This window comes from Magnolia sinica, chromosome 6 (genome assembly GCF_029962835.1).
Source record: "Magnolia sinica isolate HGM2019 chromosome 6, MsV1, whole genome shotgun sequence".
Lineage (NCBI taxonomy): Eukaryota > Viridiplantae > Streptophyta > Magnoliopsida > Magnoliales > Magnoliaceae > Magnolia > Magnolia sinica.
This window is the reverse complement of record NC_080578.1, coordinates 58,410,118-58,429,946: the sequence shown is the minus strand read 5'-3', so window position 1 is coordinate 58,429,946 and position 19,829 is coordinate 58,410,118. Positions and strand designations below refer to the sequence as shown.

The following is a 19,829-nucleotide window of genomic DNA, read 5'->3' as shown; positions in this document are numbered from 1 at the left end:
TTGTCTTGGATTGTAAGATCTTCGCTTTCTTGAGCTTGAATCATCTTCCTTGTGCTCCCCCGATCGTGTAGCTTGAATTTGCTTGTTGGCTCAGTTTCGCGATCAAGAACCTTACATAAGATGTACCTAAAAGGTGACGAAGGTTATGGGAGTTGGTTGAATCTCCTATCTAGGATAATGAGTGGATTTCCTAAGAGATTCAACCTATGGACGCTCTAGAGTATCAGAGAACCAATGATATACTTATTGGTTTGGTCTTTGTACTCTAGAGAAGGCACAAGTTTATGTTCTTCATTAATTAGGTGCTTTGAATGCTCATAAGAGTGAAGGATCACAATGAAGAGAACATGAACTCATATGGATACAGTCTAGGTAGGTTAGGATAAGCTTAGGATATACTAGAACTCTATGGTGCCTATTTCCACTATTTTTGTAATTTTCTTTAAGACATATTTATAGGAAAAAGGCTCCAACGGATATAAAACAACTATAAAATGGCTAGTTTACAGTGCTACCAAAGTCAAGTTCGGTATCATCGAACTTGCTTCGGTGGTACCGAAATATCATTCGGTAGTACCAAATTAATCCCTCAAGTTGCTGACTAAAATCTATCTATTTCGGTGGCACCAAAATTGTTCGTCGGTGGCTATCGGTGTCACCGAACTACCCAGTCGGTGATACTAAATTACATGCATGAGGTTGCTGGACATTTTTTAGTCCCTTCGATAACACTGAAGGTATCTTCAGTGGTATCGAAGGTGACATTCGATGACACCTTCTTCCTACCGATGGTGGACTGATTTCACTATTTTTATCCTTTTAATCATTCAACAACTTTGGTTTTCCTAAAGCCAATACTGTAGGATAAACTATGGACTTAGGATTGGTTTGAAATAGATGACCTACATAGATATTTTCTATTTGGGTTGGGATCATCTATTTAAAAAGATATGATTGCAGAAGTTATTTTTTGTCTTTAATGTGGCTTTAATGCTTCTGATCCAGTTGCGTCGCTGGTCTTCACTTGCCAAGAACTCATCTGACTAATAGAAACAACTCATCACATAATTGACAAACATGGGTACAAATAAGTGCACTAATAGAGGGCACCGCCGCGCTCGCGCGGTAGGGAGGAGTTCACAAAATGCCAACTCTATTGGGGAGTGCTACTCATTAGCCTAAGCCTGACTTGAAACACAGGATTTTTTTTTCATTTTTAGTGATTTTATAAATTCGGCGCATTTGCTTTCCTGCACTATAGTGAATACTAATATTATTTACATTTCGTATTGTGCTTTCTAACACTTCAATAAATACTAGTCTCCCACTAACACACTAACTCACTAACAGTCCAGCGTATACTGGTCCATTTACTTTCCTATCTATATCCTACATTCTAGTGCGAACTAGTCCCTTTTACTTCTCTTGAGCATCGTGCATTCCAGTCTATACTGGTCTGCTTTACTTTCATGCTGCATCCAACATTCCAATGCAAACTAGTCCATTTACTTTCTTGCAAGCATCTTACATTCTAGCCTATACTAGTCCACTTTACTTCCTTATCTGTATCTTGCATTCTAGTGCAAACTGGTCCCTTTACTTTCTCGCAAGCATCCAACATTCTAGTTGTCATTGGTCCATTTTTTTAATTTTTTTTGCAATCCAGTTCATACAGGTCTATTTACCTTCTTGTTATTCTAGTGCGCACTGGTTCTCTTGTATTTTCCTAAAATTTATATTCTGTGTGTTTGCCTTTTATTAAATGAAAATAAATACAAATAAAAATCAGAGAAACAAAAGATAAAAAAATATTAAATAAAAAAGAGATTGCAGAATAAACCCATTGTGAGAAAGTAGCGGACCATTCTGCAACCAATATGTCCAGAAATCAGTTATGGGTTCACCGCCCTGCACAATCATCACGACCTACCAAATCATCATTCGAACTCATGCATAATTAGAAATGTTAGCCCAAGACAACAATCCTCCAACTCCTCCCAATTCACCAAGGTCACAAGCCTCTCAATTAGCTACATCTACTCCCTCGACGACCAATCTCACCCACAACCCGAATAAGTTAGAGGATATCATTGTTAAGACTCAAATATTGCATATTTTCCCCCATTTATATCGTAGTTTATGAACATGATAATGCTTAATGGTGTATTTTATACATGTTTGTGTTACAAGGTGATTTTAACAGCTTGGATTGAAAAGAATGTTAAAAGCATAGATTTAATGCTCAAGCATTAGTAAAGCAAAGAACGAATCTTTAGAGACCAAGATTGAAGATTTCAAGACCCCAAGATCCAAGAAAACCAAGTAGAGAAGGAAAGAAGTCGGAAGAACAAAGTGTTAAAATTCACTTCACAATCTGTGTCATTGACCAGTGTTCGATGACATCAAAGCCATCGTTCGATGACATCGAATACAGCTCGATGACATTGAATTTTCACAGGAAAATCAAGTTGGTTGTTGGACATATTGGATTTAATTCTCAATGAATCGAAGACATTTTTAATGACTCAAAGAAGATGCTCGATGACATCGAAGACTATTCGATGGCATCGGATTTATTGAAGAAATTGAAGCAACTTGCTGGATTGTTTTAGACACTTTTTCGATGGATCGAAGACCCTTCGATGGCATTGAAGGACTTGTCAATGACATCGAAGGAAGGTTCAATGACCCAGAGACTTACACAATGTGAAAAAAGAAAAGGTGTGACTTTTGGATTCAAACCCCTTCGATGACATTGAAGGCATTACACAAAGTTATGTGGACTGCGTAAATTTGAGGCAGTTTTGTGATTTTGTGGAAACTAGCCTATAAATATGGGTTTCTTAAGACTTTTTAAGATATATAGGGTTTGGAGGAGCAGAGTTTCTTCTTAGTTTGGGTGGAGCTACCATCCAAGAGTTTCTTCTTCTCTTCTTCTTAGTTTTTAATGCTTTCTTCGAGGATTTTAGATCCAATCATGTCTATGGTTGGCTAAATCTCTTAGCTAGGGCTAAGGGGTGAAGCTTGTAACATGATTGGGATGTTTTTCTTATTTGATTCTTGTTCTTGTTGTACTTCTTTAATTCTAATTTAATATTTAAGGAATATTTTTAGTTTTTAATGGTTTGTTGTGACTCAAATTTCAATAGATCTGCAATAGCTCTGATTATCTTCTTTTTCAGATTTGAGATTGTGAAGATAGTAAATCCTGTTGTTCACCATCGTCCCTTGGGCATGGTTGCGTGATGGAATCTCTTTTAACCTTCATAATTCATCTATGTTCAGTTGTGGGATTGGTATATCCTGTTGTTTGTCATTGTCTATAGGGCATGGTTAGATGGAATCACTTCCAATCCTCACAACTCTCATCCATTGAGAATTAGGTCAATGGAAGCTCAGATCTGATCATATTGATATACTTTTCAATTGGATAGGATAAGACTTCAATTCTAATTGAGTTCCTTGAATCAAATAAGGAAACATCCTAATAGCTATAAGTGGATCCTTGGAAACCCTAGTTCCCACCTTTGAATTCTTAAGTTTCTAATTAAATACCTCACAATTACTTCCTTTTATTCCCAATCTAGATTTATATCTTCTCCTAGTTTTAATTTTAGTTACTTTTAAAATACACATGAGATTAGTCCCTGTGGATTCGACCTCGGTCTTACCAAGATTATTTTTACATAGCGACCCTACACTTGGGGTTGTGAACAAGTTTTTGGCGCTGTTGCTGGGGACTAACGGTTACATTTTTTTGAAATTAATTAGTTTTGGAATTAGGTTAAGATTAGGGTTTATTTACTTTCTATTTCTAGGTTAGGGTTTTCTGAATTATTTTTAGAAACTAACTTATGTTTCTATTTCTAAGTTAGGAATTTTCCTAATTTGTTTTTAGAAACTAACTTGCTTTTCTGTTTTGCAGGATCTTAATATATGTTCACAACTCCAAGTGTAGGGTCGCGATGTAATAATAATCTCGATGAGACCAAGGTCGAATTCACATGGACTAATCTTGTACGTATTCTGAAAGTAAGTAGAAGTAGAACTAGAAGAAGATGTAAACCTAAATTTGAAAGTGTAGAGACAGTAATTGTGAATTATTTAACTAAAACTTGTAAATTTAAAGGTGGGAACTAGGGCCTCCAAGGATCCACTTGTAGCAATCAGGGAGATCTATGCTTGATTCAAAGATACCACTGGAATCAGAGTCCTATCCTATCCAATTGGAAGATATCCCAATAAAACCAAATCTGAACCTCCTTTGACCTAATTCTCAATGGATGAGAGTTGTTAAAACTGGAAGTGATTCCATCACCTAGTCTAAGGTCTGTACCCTAGTACCATATCGTTCCTTAAACTCCCGCGATCCTCCCTATTGAATATCGGTGACTTACAACTTGTAGACAATGATTGCAAGCAACCTTAAGTCGCATCTTGTAGATTTGAGTCGACTCGATCTGAAACCTGTACCATTGTGACCACACCACCGCTGTGGTTCCAATGCCACTCACGTGCCAATGCGATGCCTAGGCTCGGAGATATGACCCGAGTATAATTTTGACATACACCGTGCGTTACGGGGCCGAAGGATTCCAGATTAGAAAAGATCTCTACAACAACCCATCATTGCATGACATCACCCTATCCTAACCTAACCTAGCATGACATCATGCCTAGCCATCATTACTAGCATGTCTCTCTCTTCCCATGCCTCTTACAAGTCATTATTACCTCTTACATCTCATCATATCTTCCCTATACTAACCCTCTCTCTTCCATTCTCTACCATTGCAACCCCATAAAGGGCAAAGACGTCCAAGGGAGAAGAGGAGAAACCTAAAGAACCTAACCCCTTTTTCCTAGCTTATCCCATCCATCCAACCATTTAAGCCTCATCTCCCACCATCAAAGGACCTTAGGAGCTAAGGGACCCTAGAAGCCAAGAAGAAGAAGAGGTGGGTGCTCCTTAGAATAGATTTCTTTATTTTTTGCATGGGGCAAGTGGGACCTACCAATCAATGGTAGGGATCCCATCTTGGACCCTAGGTGTGGCCAAAGGCCCACCATGACTTGCATGCATGTATCCATGGTGGGGCCATTCTTCATGGACCCCACCATGATGTTTGTTTTGATCTCCTATTGCATGAAGGTCATCTAGGCCCTGATTTATGGTGGAAATGGACTTTTCAACCTTGATTTTATGTTTGTGGGCCCACATGTTTGGGACCTTAGCATGATGTATGTATTGTAGAGTTGAAGGAGGAGCTCATAGCGGCGGAGCTCCTCCTCGCCCCACATTTCTCTCTCTCTCTCTCTCTCATATTGTGTGGCCCACCTCATGTGTGCATAACATCCCAGCCGTCCAACAGCATGGACATCCTTGTTGTCTAGTTGCTGATGTTAGTGGCCCATGTTGCTGGCCATTGGGCCTGCATGGGTCAGACGGCCACACAGGCTTGATGAATAGAAACATAAATATTAGCTAGTCTGGATGTGTGCGGCCCATCCAGGTGGACCCTACCTTAATATATGTGATTTATATCCACTCTGTCCAGCAAGTTTTTGGGCTACACATGCAGCAGCAGGTTGCTGCCTAACTTCCAAGCCCACCTTGTTGCTGACCTTCCGATGTAAGGAAACCACAAATGTCGACTAGGATTTCCCAGCTTGTGAGCCCCACGTGTGACCCCCATTGGATGTATGTCTTGTATCTACACCATCCAGCCATGGGGGAGGACACTCTGGTGTGGGCCCAGCAGGCTTGGATGGTCCAGCATGCTGGCACCATCCAGCAGGCTTGGACGAAGGGGAAGATAAATATCAGCTTGATTGCAAGCTGGTGGGCCACTCACATGGACCCCACCTAGCTGTGCATGTGAGGATGCATGCCATCCATCCATTTATCCCATGTTAAGCAGGCCATGGGCCCAACTTCGAGGAAAATCCAACACCCAAACAGATTGTGCAGGAATAGCTAGGCTGATGCCTACCATTGAACTTCTTCGGCCCATTGTGATGTTTGTGGGAGGCCTAGTGGCCGACCCACCTCCTGTGGCAACCCATATTTAAGTGGGACCCATCGTTATGTGTTAAATCCACACCGTCCATCTATAGACGCCCCAACTAGGCCAGCAGCCCAACAGGGCTGACCCCCCAAGCTGAAGGGCCACCACGATGTCTGTATTATATCCACGCCATTCCTCCATCTTGTGGTCCACCTAGACAGGGCCCACCTTTTGATGGGACGTTTGCAGGTGGGGCCCACATTGTGTAGTGTTTTAACCAGACCGTCTATCTATCTAGAACGTCCAACAGGGGTAGGACACTACTGGATTGACCGTCCAGTAGCAGGCCTTCCTTGCTGCATGTATTATATTCACCCTGTTCATTGGGTGGGGCCCACTATGATGTGTAATGCCCACCATGAAGTATGTATTGCATCCAGGCTATCCCTCTGCTGGATGCATAGGAGGCCCAGAATGTTAGGTGGGCTGGACATCCAACAAAGACCCCACTTATTGTATGTTTTGTAATCCATGTTGTCCATTCGAAGTTGTGAGGCCCATCATGATGAAGTGTGATATATACACCGTGTAATCATTTTTCTAGGACCATGAGCCTCATTATCATATCAAGTCCACCATATGTATGTGCCAGCTATGCCTTCCAGATTGCTGGACATCTAGTAAGCCCAGAAGGGCTGGACATCTAGCCAATGGGGCCCACCATGTTGTATGTGATATGTGTTGTCCCTCCATTTTTTTGGAGCACGTGGGCTGTCCCATGAGACCCACCATGATGCATGTGTTGTATGTACCCTGTCCATTTATTTTTGGGCCATGGACTACCCCAAGAGGCCCACCATGATGTATGTGATAATATCTATGCTGCCCATCCATTTTCTAAATAGTATAAGGGCCATGGGCCCCCATTATTGTAAGTGCTATGTTGTAAATCTATCACCCTGTGTTATCAAATTTTATTGTGCCAAACCACTTCAGAGTAATTGACTTATTTTGATAGATGGAAAGTTCACCTTCAAGTTCAATAGATGGAAAGTTCACCTTCATATGAAGATGGGCTTCGTGTCGTCTACATCAACATCAAGCATTACGATTGTTTCAACTAAGTGTGCATGTTCACCTATGAGCTCAAGCTCAAGTTCAAATACATTTCAAGCTCAAGTTCAAGTTTAAGTACATTTCAAGCTCAAACTCAAACTCAAGCTCAACTATACTTGTTCAAGCTCAAGTTTAAGAACACAAGTTCAAGTATACAAGGACAAGCTTCATGATCTTCAAAGTAACCTATCTACCGAAGTGACCGATGTTGTAATTTCAATACTCATATTTAAGGTATACATGACCCTAGAATGACCTTAGATTAGGTTATTAATATTGTATATTATAGTACTTATTTTAGGCTTTACATCAACTAGTCCTAGTCATTGTTCGACTAGTCTAGGTACTGGCTCGACTAGTCTAGGGTTTTTCTCGACCAGTCCAGGATTTTACTCAAAAAATTGGATAAGGTTGTTTGGTCTATGACTAGTCGAGTACCCTGCTTGATCGGTCATGGAGATTAGCTCGACCAGTTGAGCAGGGCTCGAATCGAACTCCAGCAATGCGCATTTTGCCCACTCGACTAGCTGAGAGAGCCCCTCGACTAGTCAAGGATTTGTTTTATCTGATCATGCCAGAAATTTTAAAATGTGGTTCTGCCAGGACCAGTCAAGCCAAACCTTAGACCAGTCGAGGGAACTAAATTGCAGCCTATAAATAGAGGACATTTCTCAAATTTATTCATAAATTCCAAGCCAATTTAAGCCATCACTCTAAGAGATTTGTCCCCACTATTGTGAAGTATTGTGAGGTATTTATAATCATTTTAAATAGCATTTTGGTTTCTTAATTTCTTGATCTCTTGTGATTCCATTCTACTTGATATAAAAGGGATTTTGTTTTAACCCTTTTGAGATCCAAGAAATTGAATCCAAGTAGCCTAAGGTTGGATTTAATTTAAAATTCATCTAGACCTAGAACCCCTTCATTTGTGAGATTGAACATTGAGCATTTTCATATACAAAGAAGCAGTTCTACCAGCTGCATTGAAGAACATTCTTCAGATAAGTACTATTTTCAGTTTTCCATATTTTTGGTTTGTGAGATTTAGCAAGGAAAATTTCTATTTGTGGTTTTGACTGAGATCAACCAGGAAAATCTCAGTGTGGGGCTTTTTTATTGTGTAAGCCCATTGAAAAACACATCTGTAAGGGCGTGTTTGGCCAGGTGGATTGGAAGGGATTGAATGGTATTAGGGTGGATGGCATGAATTTCAAGGTAACGATGGCTATGTCAGTGGATTGGTGCTAGATCCATGGGATTGATATATCCTAAGATTACTATATCGAGTCTGTTTAGCATGCCCGGCCAATCCTGGGATTAAACCTTCCCATCCCTTCCAATCCATCGAACCAAACACGTCCCAAGAAAATTTGAACGGATTGGGGTGGATTGGATGGGATTTAAAGGTAATGATGGTGTTGTCAGTGGATTATCTTAAGATCCATGAGATTGCTATATCCTGGGATTAGATCACCCAGTCTGTTTGACATGCCCAACCAATCCTGGGATTTAACTTCCAATCCCTTCCAATCCGCCCGGTGAAACAGGCCCTAAAGGATTGAAGGTGAACCTTGGAAAACCTTCTTTCTTAGTGAAAGCCAATACCACGTGGGTTGTGGTTATTGGGATTAAAGTAGGTGTGGCTGTTTGAGAATAGTTGGTGCACACACCGAACCACTATAATTCTTGGAGTTGTGGTGGATGATTGTATCTGGTTATGTGTGTGAATGCATGTATTTATTTTATGCTTTTATGGTGATTGTTGTAATAGCCAGATTTATTTCTTTTGCCTCTGTATCAGTTTGAGTTTTTGATACTTACTGATGTTCTAGAAATCCGGTTATCCTACCATAAGCCATTAGTTTTTGGTGTAAGGTTGTCCTTAAATCAACGTTTCTGTAACGACCTTGGATTTTATGTGCTAATCTTTCCTTAAGTAGTTGTTTTGGGGTAATTAGCGCTTTACTCGATTGCTTGTGAAATTCGCATCAATCACTTTAAACTGCATCTGTATGGCTCTAAACGTGTAGATTAGTGAGCGCTACGTTACTCTGAAATCTGGGATCCATCGCTAAATCCAGTTGTTCTGGAGATTTTTTAGAAGATTTGGATCGGACCTGGACCGTGCGTCGAAAGTCCGATGGCGATGATCTTAGGCTGTTGCTGTCACTGAGTTGGGCTTGACTATCACCTCAAAAATCAAGTCCATTTGATGTTCTGGGTCGATTTTATTGAGTTCGGAGTGAAGAGTGTGAGAACGGTTGGAATTTATTAAGCTTTTATGAAATCTGAGTCGTGTCGCTTGCGCGATGATTTTAAGCATTCTGACCGTTGGATTCTGACCCAAATTTTCCCTCTGATCAGGATAGGTGGCCCAGGCATATCCTAGTGCTTGTGGACCTGATCGAGATTCCGTGACCGTTGAATTGAGTGTGGTCCGTCACGGCTGATCTGAAGAGCCGGTCGGTACGAAAACTCAGCCTGACCTAAATCCATGGTCAGTGAGCTTAAGTCCGACCTTTCGTGGTTATAGGCCCACCAGAAGTGCTTCGTTGGATCGAGAAAGGCATGCTTTGGTTATAACTTAAGTATACCTTGTCCCTAGGGTTATTTTCATCAAGAATAGGCCTATTTATAGTCCTTAAACCCTAGCCCTCTTTTCCATACGAATTTTTCTCTAACCCTAGCTTGGAAAGAGAGTGGAAAAGAGAGAGAAAGTGAGAGAGATAAGTTGGTGGATCATCTTGGATTATTCCTTGTTCTGCTTCATCTTTGAACCTTCACTTTGAATCGTTCTTTTGACGGTTCTGAGTTCTTTTGGGGTAAGTTAACCTAACCCTAATCTGTGTTAGAGCTTAAATTAGACTTGGTGTTGTTGTATCTCATTTCTATCCTTGTTTTAGGGTTTTCCATCGCCGTTGACGAAGACAACTCGTCTAAATCAGTTTGGTGGTTCTTTCTTCGCTTAAGGTGCGGACTTTAAGTGTATAAGTTATGGTTTTCAAGGCTTTCAACGCCAGTTAGTGATTTATTCTTGTTATGGATGAGATTTCACATGTCAAATGTTATGTTTACATTGCTTTCCTGATATGCATGTGCTATATTGAGATTTGTGTATTCTATGTATATTTATAAAGTACCGTATACGTATAAAATATGCACTTATGTTTGGCATGATTATTTGTCATGTATGTATGCTTGATGCATGTGTGACAACTCCTTGGTAAAAGGAATTGTCTAAGTGCATGTATTTCGACATACGTCATGTATGTTGTTCCATGTATGCTAAGTGTTTGTAGAAATGCATGAATGATCTAAGTAGTGTAACTTATTACACTAATTGCGGGCGTTGAGAAGTGATTCTCAATACTCCTGTTGATGCGCATGATTTCCTTTATGTAAGTTACATTCCAAGTTATTTAAATTCAAGCATTACCTATGCTTACATTTATGTTAAGTTGATATTCTTCAGATGCGTATGTACCATGATTTGAGTTGTTGTTCCATTTCTGTTTTACACTCCATATAACTATCTGTAGTAGTGTAAGGTGTTTGGGACTATGCCTTAGTCCAGGAAATCGGTAATTAACACTATATTCGTGGTTGAGGTTGCTTTCGCCACGTAGGACGTATGAGACAAACCCGAGCTGTATTAGAGTTGTCGGCAGTGGTTTGGCCACGCAAGTGTTTGCGCACTCTATGTCGTTCAATTCAACGTGCGCTCATGCTAGTCGAGTTCGTCAAGTAACCCGATTATCCGATGTATGTTCACCATGTATAGACATTATTGCTTGAATCTAGGGTACCGAAATTACCGGTGAAATCCTATTAACTATGGTACTTGATCCGCTAAGACTCATGAGCTAGACATGGTGGTATGGGACACCGTGGTCGAGCTGTCGGCCTATGCTGGGGTGACGAGCCTCCCCGTAGTGACCAGTGAGCAACTAAACTCGTGAGCCGATTATGGTGGTATGGGACACTATATTCGTGCTGTCGGCCTACATTGATTGGTGACGAGCCCTTTATAGTGACCTCAAGCATACCCGGATACCGCAAGGAGGTGACAAGCCGATCTGTGGTAGTAAGGGCATGAAAGGCGTGCATTGATTGGTGACGAGCCCTTTGCTACGACCTCAACTATATGATCGTATGAGATGTCTAGGACTGACGACCCTAGTATGGATCACTGTTTGGATGATGATATGAGGAAGGTATCTTAGCTTCCCAATCCTGCTGTGTGAAATGGACTAATAACAACTTGGTAATCATATCCATGCACCGCATTTGCATGTGCTTTGTAGATGTGGCGCACTTTGAGGCGATGTCATGCGTAACGTAAGATAAAGACGCTGAGGGTGTACGCGTGAGGGCACGCATCATACTGCATTCATCCCTGCATTAACAAGAGTACTTAGGGTTTATTTAATTGTCCTGCTTTATCATTACTATTTGATTGAACTGATAACATGTTAACCAGTGCCTTATTGTTCCACTGAGTTGATCACTCACTCCCACGTTCTGGGGCGGTGTTAAACACCCACCAGACTCTGTCTTAGGCCCTGATGTTGCAGATGTGGATGCGACGTCTGAGGCAGAGCGGGAACTGGATGACGACGAGGCTACTTTCTCCTATATGCAGTTTTCAGACGGGTTTTAGCGAGCCTCGGTCTGATGTGCGGGATCATGGGATTATTTTTGGGAACTGAAATGATGTAATTTGATACTTATACTTTTGTTAAAGAACACTTTCATGCAATCTGGCTTGTATATGTAATTCAGGGGTTTACACTTGTACACATATTTTCCTATAAGTCTTCCGCTTGCTTTATTCACTTATCCCTGAATCATATCTGTGTTTTGGCTTAATCTATTCCATGTTTTATGCACTAATACAGTCAACATACATCCTTCATTAAATATGTTGCATAAGTGATGTTTTGGAACTCGGGAGCTGAGTTATGCTCGACCCCCGAATTTCAGGGCGTTACAGTTTCTATCAACCTCTTAATACTTGTGCATTTGAGGTTGCTTTAGATTTTTCCTATTTGAGTTTATTTTCCATATTTTATTCTTTTTGGAATAGTCCTATTCAACCCCCCCCCCCCCCCCCCCCCACCTAGGAGTTGGTGCTCACCCTTTTCAAGGGCTGTCAAAGCCTAATAGCTCATTCCATTTGATTAATTTCCAGAGCTAAGTGATCTCGAGCTCTTAATATGTCAAATTTTGATAGCCTCTCCATCACTAGGCCACCACCATTTGATGGCTCCAATTATGCTTATTGGAAAGCCAGGATAAGGATCTTTTTAAGATCCATTGATGAAAGTGTGTGGCAAGCAATGGTTACCAAGTGGAAACCACCAATGACTGAAGTTCTAGGCAGTGATGGAACCAAGTCCATGCAAGTATCACCTTATTATTTATGGACCACACCTCAGAAAAATGAGAGCAATGTTAATGCCAAAGCTTTAAATGCCATCACTTGTGCACTATCACCTGATGAGTTCAAAAGAATTATATCTTGTGATACTGCAAAACAAGTTTGAGATATCCTAGAAATGACACACGATGGAACGATGAATCATTTATGGACTTCTATACAAAACTGAATGACATAGTCAACTCTATGTGAGTTCTTGGAGATAACATCCCAGAAAGCAAAGTTTGTACAAAAATACTACGCTCACTTCCTAAGAGATTCAATTCCAAGGTCCCTGCCATTCAAGAACTTAGAGACACTGATAATATGAGGGTGGAAGAAATTGTTGGTTCACTTCAAACTTACAAGTTGAATTTTAAAGTTCCAAAAGGTAAGTCTACAACCCTTAAATCATCCAATGTATTCCTCATGATAGTAATTCTGATTGTAAAAACTCAAAGGATGATATAGCCTTATTAGCTAAAAAGTTTTATAAGATTTTTAAAAGCAAAAAGAGAGTTGATTTTTAAAAACCCTCTGGGAAGAAAAAGGGTAAAACTAAAAATTGAAAATCACTAAAAGACAGTTAATGCTTCAACTACCATGAATATGGGCATTTGGCAAATAAGTGCCCTAAAAGGGACATGCCAAAGAGAAAAGGCATGTTGGCCACATGGGATGAATCGTCCTGCTTTGAAGCCTCTTCTGAGTCGGATGATTCAGAACCCAAATCTACAAGTGAAGTCAAGGCCTTAATGAATTTAGCCAGAATCACTTCCATAGATAGTTGTGACTCATCTGAATATGAAAATCTGAGGAGTGACCCTGAAAATGAAGATGATTTTTAGGCTGCCTACAATGCCCTATACAGGTAGAGTTGTAAGATAGTTGTCAAACTTAAACTTCAGAAAGAGAAATTCCTAAAATTAAAAGAGGATTTTGAAAACTCAGTTTTAGAAAAGTCACATATTTCTGATTGTTTTGAAAAAGTTAAATGTGACTTGAATTTCATAACATCTGAACTTGAAAATTTAAGATCAGAGAATGAGAAACTAAAACTTGAAGTTTCTTCCCTCTTAAGTTCAAAGGATACATGGAGGTATGCCCAGTGAGACTCTGAACTTGAAAAATTACTAACCGCAACTAGAAAATGTGGAGATAGATCGGGTCTGGGCTACGATAAAAACATGCCTCTGAAAAATAAGAATATAACTCCTATGTTTGTTAAAGGAGAGTCCTCCAACTCAAAAGGGAAAACCTTGAATTAAAACAGCTATAAAAATCCTAAAACTTTTCAAGCTCCCAAAGTTAATGCCAACCATATCAATCTTAGAAATCAAAATTATAACCCTTTAGTTGAGAAGATTGTGGACTTACTCAAGGAGCTTCTAAAATCTAACTCGAATGTGAGAGTTAATAACAATTATAAGCAAAGGAAAATCAACAGTGCTCCAAAACCCAATATGATAATGGGTTCCTAAGGTTACATGTCTGGTTGTTCACACCGCCTTCAAGGCTTTGAGTCAATTAAAGTGGTACGTAGACAGTGGTTGCTCTAGAAACATGACGGGTGACAGAGATTTGCTCACCAACTACAAAAAAAATGACTGATGGGTCAGTCACATTTGGTGATGGGAACAATTGCAAAATAATTGGCCAAGGTACGGTTCAACTTTTCAATCTTCCTCCTTTTAAAAATGTTTTATTCGTAGAAGGTCTTAAGCACAATCTTTTGAGTATTTCTCAAATATGTGATAATAAGCATAGTGTCAAATTCACTAATCAAGGATGTGAGATCTCAAATGAGAAAGGTTGTATGATATTGAATGGTTGAAGAACATCTGAGAATTGCTATATTGTAAGTGATTCTAGCTCATTTAAATTATCTTATTACATGGTCTAAACTAATCAGACCGAGTTATGGCACAAACGCCTTAAACATCTAAACTACCAGAATCTATATAGATTGAGCAAGGCCGATCTAATAAGAGGTCTACCCAAATTGAAGAAAATGGATAAAATTTTTGGTGAATGTCAAATCGAGAAACAATCAAGGAGTAGTCACAAGAAAGTGAACTCCTCTACCACATATAAACCCCTTGAACTCCTCCATATGGATCTTGTTGGACCAACTAGAATGGAGAGTCGAGGTGGAAAGAAATACTTTCTGATAATTGTGGATGAGTTTACCAGATTTACATGGGTAGCTTTCATGAGAGAAAAGTCTGAAACTCTTGATGAAGTGAAAAGGATACTCAAGCGTATCTAAACTGAAAAAGAAACGACTATCTCTAAAATCTGAAGTGACCATGGATCGGAGTTTGAAAATAGCAATTTTGAGAAGTTTTGTAGTGATCATAGAATATCACATGAGTTTTTTGTACCTAAGACACCTCAACAAAATGGGGTTGTTGAAAGGAAAAACCATGCGCTTCAAGAAATGGCTAACGTTTTGTTGAATAGCATGAAGTTACCTAAAAATCTATGGTCTAAAGCTGTTAACACTGCATGCTATATAATAAACTGAGTGTACATCAGAAAATCAAAAGATAAAACAGCTTATGAACTGTGGTTTAACAAGAAGCCCACAGTTAAATACTTTCGAGTTTTTGAAAGTAAGGGTTATATTTTGCGTTACCGCGAAAATTTAGGGAAGTTCAACACTAAAAGTGACGAAGGGATCTTCCTAGGGTATGCTATAAATAGTCAAACATATCGAGTTCTCAACAAGAGAACTGGTATCATTCAGGAGTCCATAAATGTGGTTATTGATGATCACTTGAATACACCAACCACAAGTTCAAAAGATGGTGAAGTCAATATAATTAACAATCCTAACTCCTCATCTTATCAAATCAACACTGAACTTTGATCAGTTAAAGATCATCCTACTGATCAAATTCTTGGTAACCCTCTCACTGGTGTGCGTACTCGAAAACAATTAGAAAACATATGTAATTATATGTGTTTTACTTCCCAAATTGAGCCGAACAATGTAAAGAGGCACTTACTGATGAAAATTAAATAGTAGCCATACAAGATGAACTGAATTAATTCATTCGAAATGATGTATGGTATTTGGTTCCAAGACCATCTGATAAGCATATCATAGGAACCAAGTGGATCTTTAAAAATAAATCTGATGAGTTATGGAATATAATAAGAAACAAAACAAGACTGGTTGTACAAGGGTACACACAGATAGAAGGAATCGATTATGATGAAACCTTTGCCCTTTCAGCTCGTCTTAAATCCATCATATTATTCATATCCATTGCATGTTTTAAAAAGTTTAAAATTTATCAAATGGATATCAAAAGTGCTTTCTTTAACGGTGATTTGCATGAAGAGGTTTATGTTGAACAACTTAAGGGTTTTGAAGACCCTAAACACTCTGATCATGTGTATCGCCTGAAAAAGGCACTTTATCGTTTAAAATAAGCTCCCGGGGCATGGTACGACAAACTGACTGAGTTTCAACTAAGTCATGACTTTGTTATGGGGAGTGTTGATAAAACTTTATTTGTTAAGAAAAATAATGAACGCATACTTATTATACAGATATATGTTGATGATATTATCTATGGCTCTACATGTTCTAACCTATCTACTGAGTTTGCAGAGTTGATGAAATCCAAGTTTAAAAGGAGCATGATTGGAGAACTGAATTGCTTCCTAAGTTTGTAAGTAAAACAACTTAAAGATGATATTTTCATTTCTCAAACCAAGTATGTCCTAAACTTGGTTAAGAAGTTTGGATTTGAGAGTGGTAAGAACTTTGATACTCCTATGAGTACAACTCTCAAGCTTTCTGAAGATGCAGCAGGTAAGAGCATAGATCCTAGGTTGTATGGCAGTATGATTAGTAGTTTATTATATTTAACTGTGAGCCAACCTAATATAGCATTCAACGTCGGTATCTGTGCTAGATATGAATAAGATCCTAAGGAATCTCACTTGATTGCTGTAAAGAGGATTATTAAGTATGTCACAAGTTCGGTTAATTTAGGCCTATGGTATCCACATGATATTAATGTTCAATTAGCTGATTATTTAGATACTGATTGGGCTAGGAATATAGACGATAGAAAATCTACTAGTGGTGGTTGCTTTTATGTGGGAACTATTTGGTTTCTTGGCATAGCAAGAAACAAAGTTCCGTCTCCCTATCCACAGCTGAGGCTGAATATATTGCAGCTGGAAATGCTTGTACTAAGCTTGTGTGGATGAAAAGAATGTTAAATGATTACAATATTACGCAAGATATAATGATTCTGTATTGTGATAACTCTAGCGCAATCACTATATCTAAGAATCCCATCCAACATTCCCTAACCAAACATATTGAGATTTTGTATCATTATATTCAGCAACTAGTGCAAGAAATAGTTATTTCATTGGACTATGTGCAGACTGAAAATTAACTTGCAGACATATTCATTAAACCTCTTGACATAAATAGGTTTTTTAAATTAAAAATGGATATTGGTATGTGTAATTCTAACTGAGATTATCATGTTTACATGCTTGTATTTTTGTATATTTATAACGCCCTGGAATTCGGGGGTCGAGCATAACTCAGCTCCCGAGTTCCAAAACATCACTTATGCAACATAATTAATGATGGATGTATGTTGTCTGTATGAGTGCATAAAACAAGGAATAGATTAAGCCAAACTGCAACATAATCCAGGGACAAGTGAAAAACACAAGCGGAAGACTGAAAGAAATATATGTGTACATGTGTAAGTCCCTATGATATGTATGCTCTGCTAGGTCATAATTACAAGTGTTTATCCTCAAAATACAGGTAACAAAATGAAGTTATCTATACCCAAAGAAAACCCAGAATCCCCGTCGATCAGGACACGACTTATATGAACCCGCCTGAGAACTGCGTAATGAAAAATGCGGCCTCATCATCCTTGAACTACTGCTCTGCCTCAGGGGTTGCGTCATCATCTACATCTAAGACAGAGTCTGGTTGGCGTTGAAACACCGTCCCAGAATGTGGAGTGAGTGATCAACTTAGTGGAACTATACAGTAAAAGTTAACATGATATCAAATCAATCAAGCAGTAATGATAAGGCAATACAATTAAACATGTCTAAAGTACTCTTGTTAATGAAAGGATGTATGTATAAATGATGCATGCCCTCGCCTGCACTCCCTCAGCGTCTTCATCTTACGTTACGCATGCCAACCTCCCGTAGTGCCAACGACTCCTACGCACATGCAATGCGGTGCATGAACATGATTACCAAGTTGTTATTAGTCCTTTTCATACAGCAGGATTGGGAAGCTAAAGTACCTTCCTCATATCAATTCCCAAACAGGGATCCATTCTAGGGTCGACCTAGGACATCATCTAGCCTTTTTGAGGTGATGGTCAAGCCCAACAAGGTGACCATAATTGTCTAAGATCATCATTATCGGACTTTCAACGTGCGGTCCAGGTCCGATCTAAAGATTCTAAATATTCCCAAGAGCAACTGAATTAAGCGTTGAATCCCAGATTTCAGAGTAACATAGCGCTAACGATTCTACAGGTTTTGAGTCTTGCAGATCAAATTTAAAGTGATTGATGCTAATTTCATAAGCAATCGAGTTTAGTGCTAATTAACCCACAAATAACTTCTCAAGAATCTGAGGTAGTACTCAGGTCTTTGCACGAAATTTTCGGGTCATTACAATATTTTTGTGTAATTTATTTTTTGAATTAAAATTGTCAAAATATGCAATATTTTTTTGTGCTCACACAACCAATCGAGCACATACTCGACCAGTCGTGGTGCACGGGCGGTGACCCCTTTTAGGGTGAAAAAGTCATTTTTTCTCCAAATTCTCATCTTCCTCACTCGCCCCTTCTCTGACCCGTCGAACCCATCTTCGATTCATGCAAGTAAGTGCTCCATTTTCAAATTCCCTTTGGATTTAGAATCCTTGAGTCTCACTTTGCTTAAATCTTGATTTTATTTCATCTTTCCTTGTGGTTTATTGGGTCTTTTAGAGAAAAATATGTTGGGTTTGAAACCTTTACTTTCTTTGTTAGATTTTCTTGTTTAATCTTACTATGGAAGGTCATCTGAAAAAAACTATAGCTTCAGGTTCTCGGATCTCGAATGTTAAGGTGCGAACCCTATGGCCTCTAGATGATTATCCCGAATATGTGTGGGATTTTTGTCAACGTCAGGTCATTGTTAAGTGGCCGGTAAATGCAAACCATCTCACCCAATTCCAGATTATTCCTCTCCTTGTTACTATACGATGGGAAAACATTTTAAATTGGGGCAGACCTACATTCCGCTCCATTGCGCTGGCCATATTCGCTTGTATAAGCGATGTCTCGATTGAAGAATTAACCTTCACAATTACATTGAGAGAAGGTCTATATAAGGTTGATCGATTTATTATTACTGACCTACTCGATGTGAATGTCAATGACGACGGTATACCTATAACGGTCTTAGCTGAGAATATTATTGAGTCAGAAAAATGGCTTTTGACTCGCAAACTATGCAACACGGACTCGGAATGGAACTCTGGGAATGCACTCCGAGCCAACCAAATGTTGCCCAAATACAAAGTATTGGATCGTATCTTCATTTCTAATGTATATCCCAGATCTGGAAATAAAGCTAAGTTAACATCTTTTATGGTTCGTATTCTTCATTCTATAGTGTCTGGTACTCCTGTATGTCTTCCCTCACTAATTTGGTATATCATTATCCAATTTCAACTTCATCCGGTTCATAGCCTTGTTCCTTTTGCTTATTTGATGACTGCTCTTGCATTACATTGCAAAGTGGTCTTGCCTCCTGGTGAAGCACCTATTGCACTTCTCCCATTCAACAATTTAAACATCAACAAAATGAATTTGAACCTAGCTCATGGTCAAAAGAATGGGGAAGCTGAGGAAGTTGGAGAGGAAGATGCATTGCCCACAGACACTATGATGAATTGGAAGAAGATAATCCTGACTTTCAGCTTTTTGACTTTGATGAGCATCTTCGCTCATTAGAAGAGAAGGTGGATGGACTCAAAATATCCCACGATAATTAAATGAAATATATGCGTAAGTGTTTTAGACGCATAACTAAGGGATTACACCAGATAGATCCATCCATCCACCTCCTTATTCATCTGGTTCTGATTAGATTTTTTTATGTTTAATGTTGGACTTGTATTAAATGCTTAACTTTACGCTTACTTGGTGACTTTTTATGTTCGACATGTATAAGTGTGTGATGTTAATACTCTTTCTTATATTTTTAACTGCTAA

General features: G+C 39.1%; 1 pseudogene; it reads left to right on the top strand.

Annotated features, from left to right (window-relative positions):
- LOC131249627 (uncharacterized) overlaps positions 1-19,568 on the top strand; it is a 147,983-nt pseudogene extending 128,415 nt beyond the window's left edge.
- Positions 19,569-19,829: the final 261 nt, after the last annotated feature.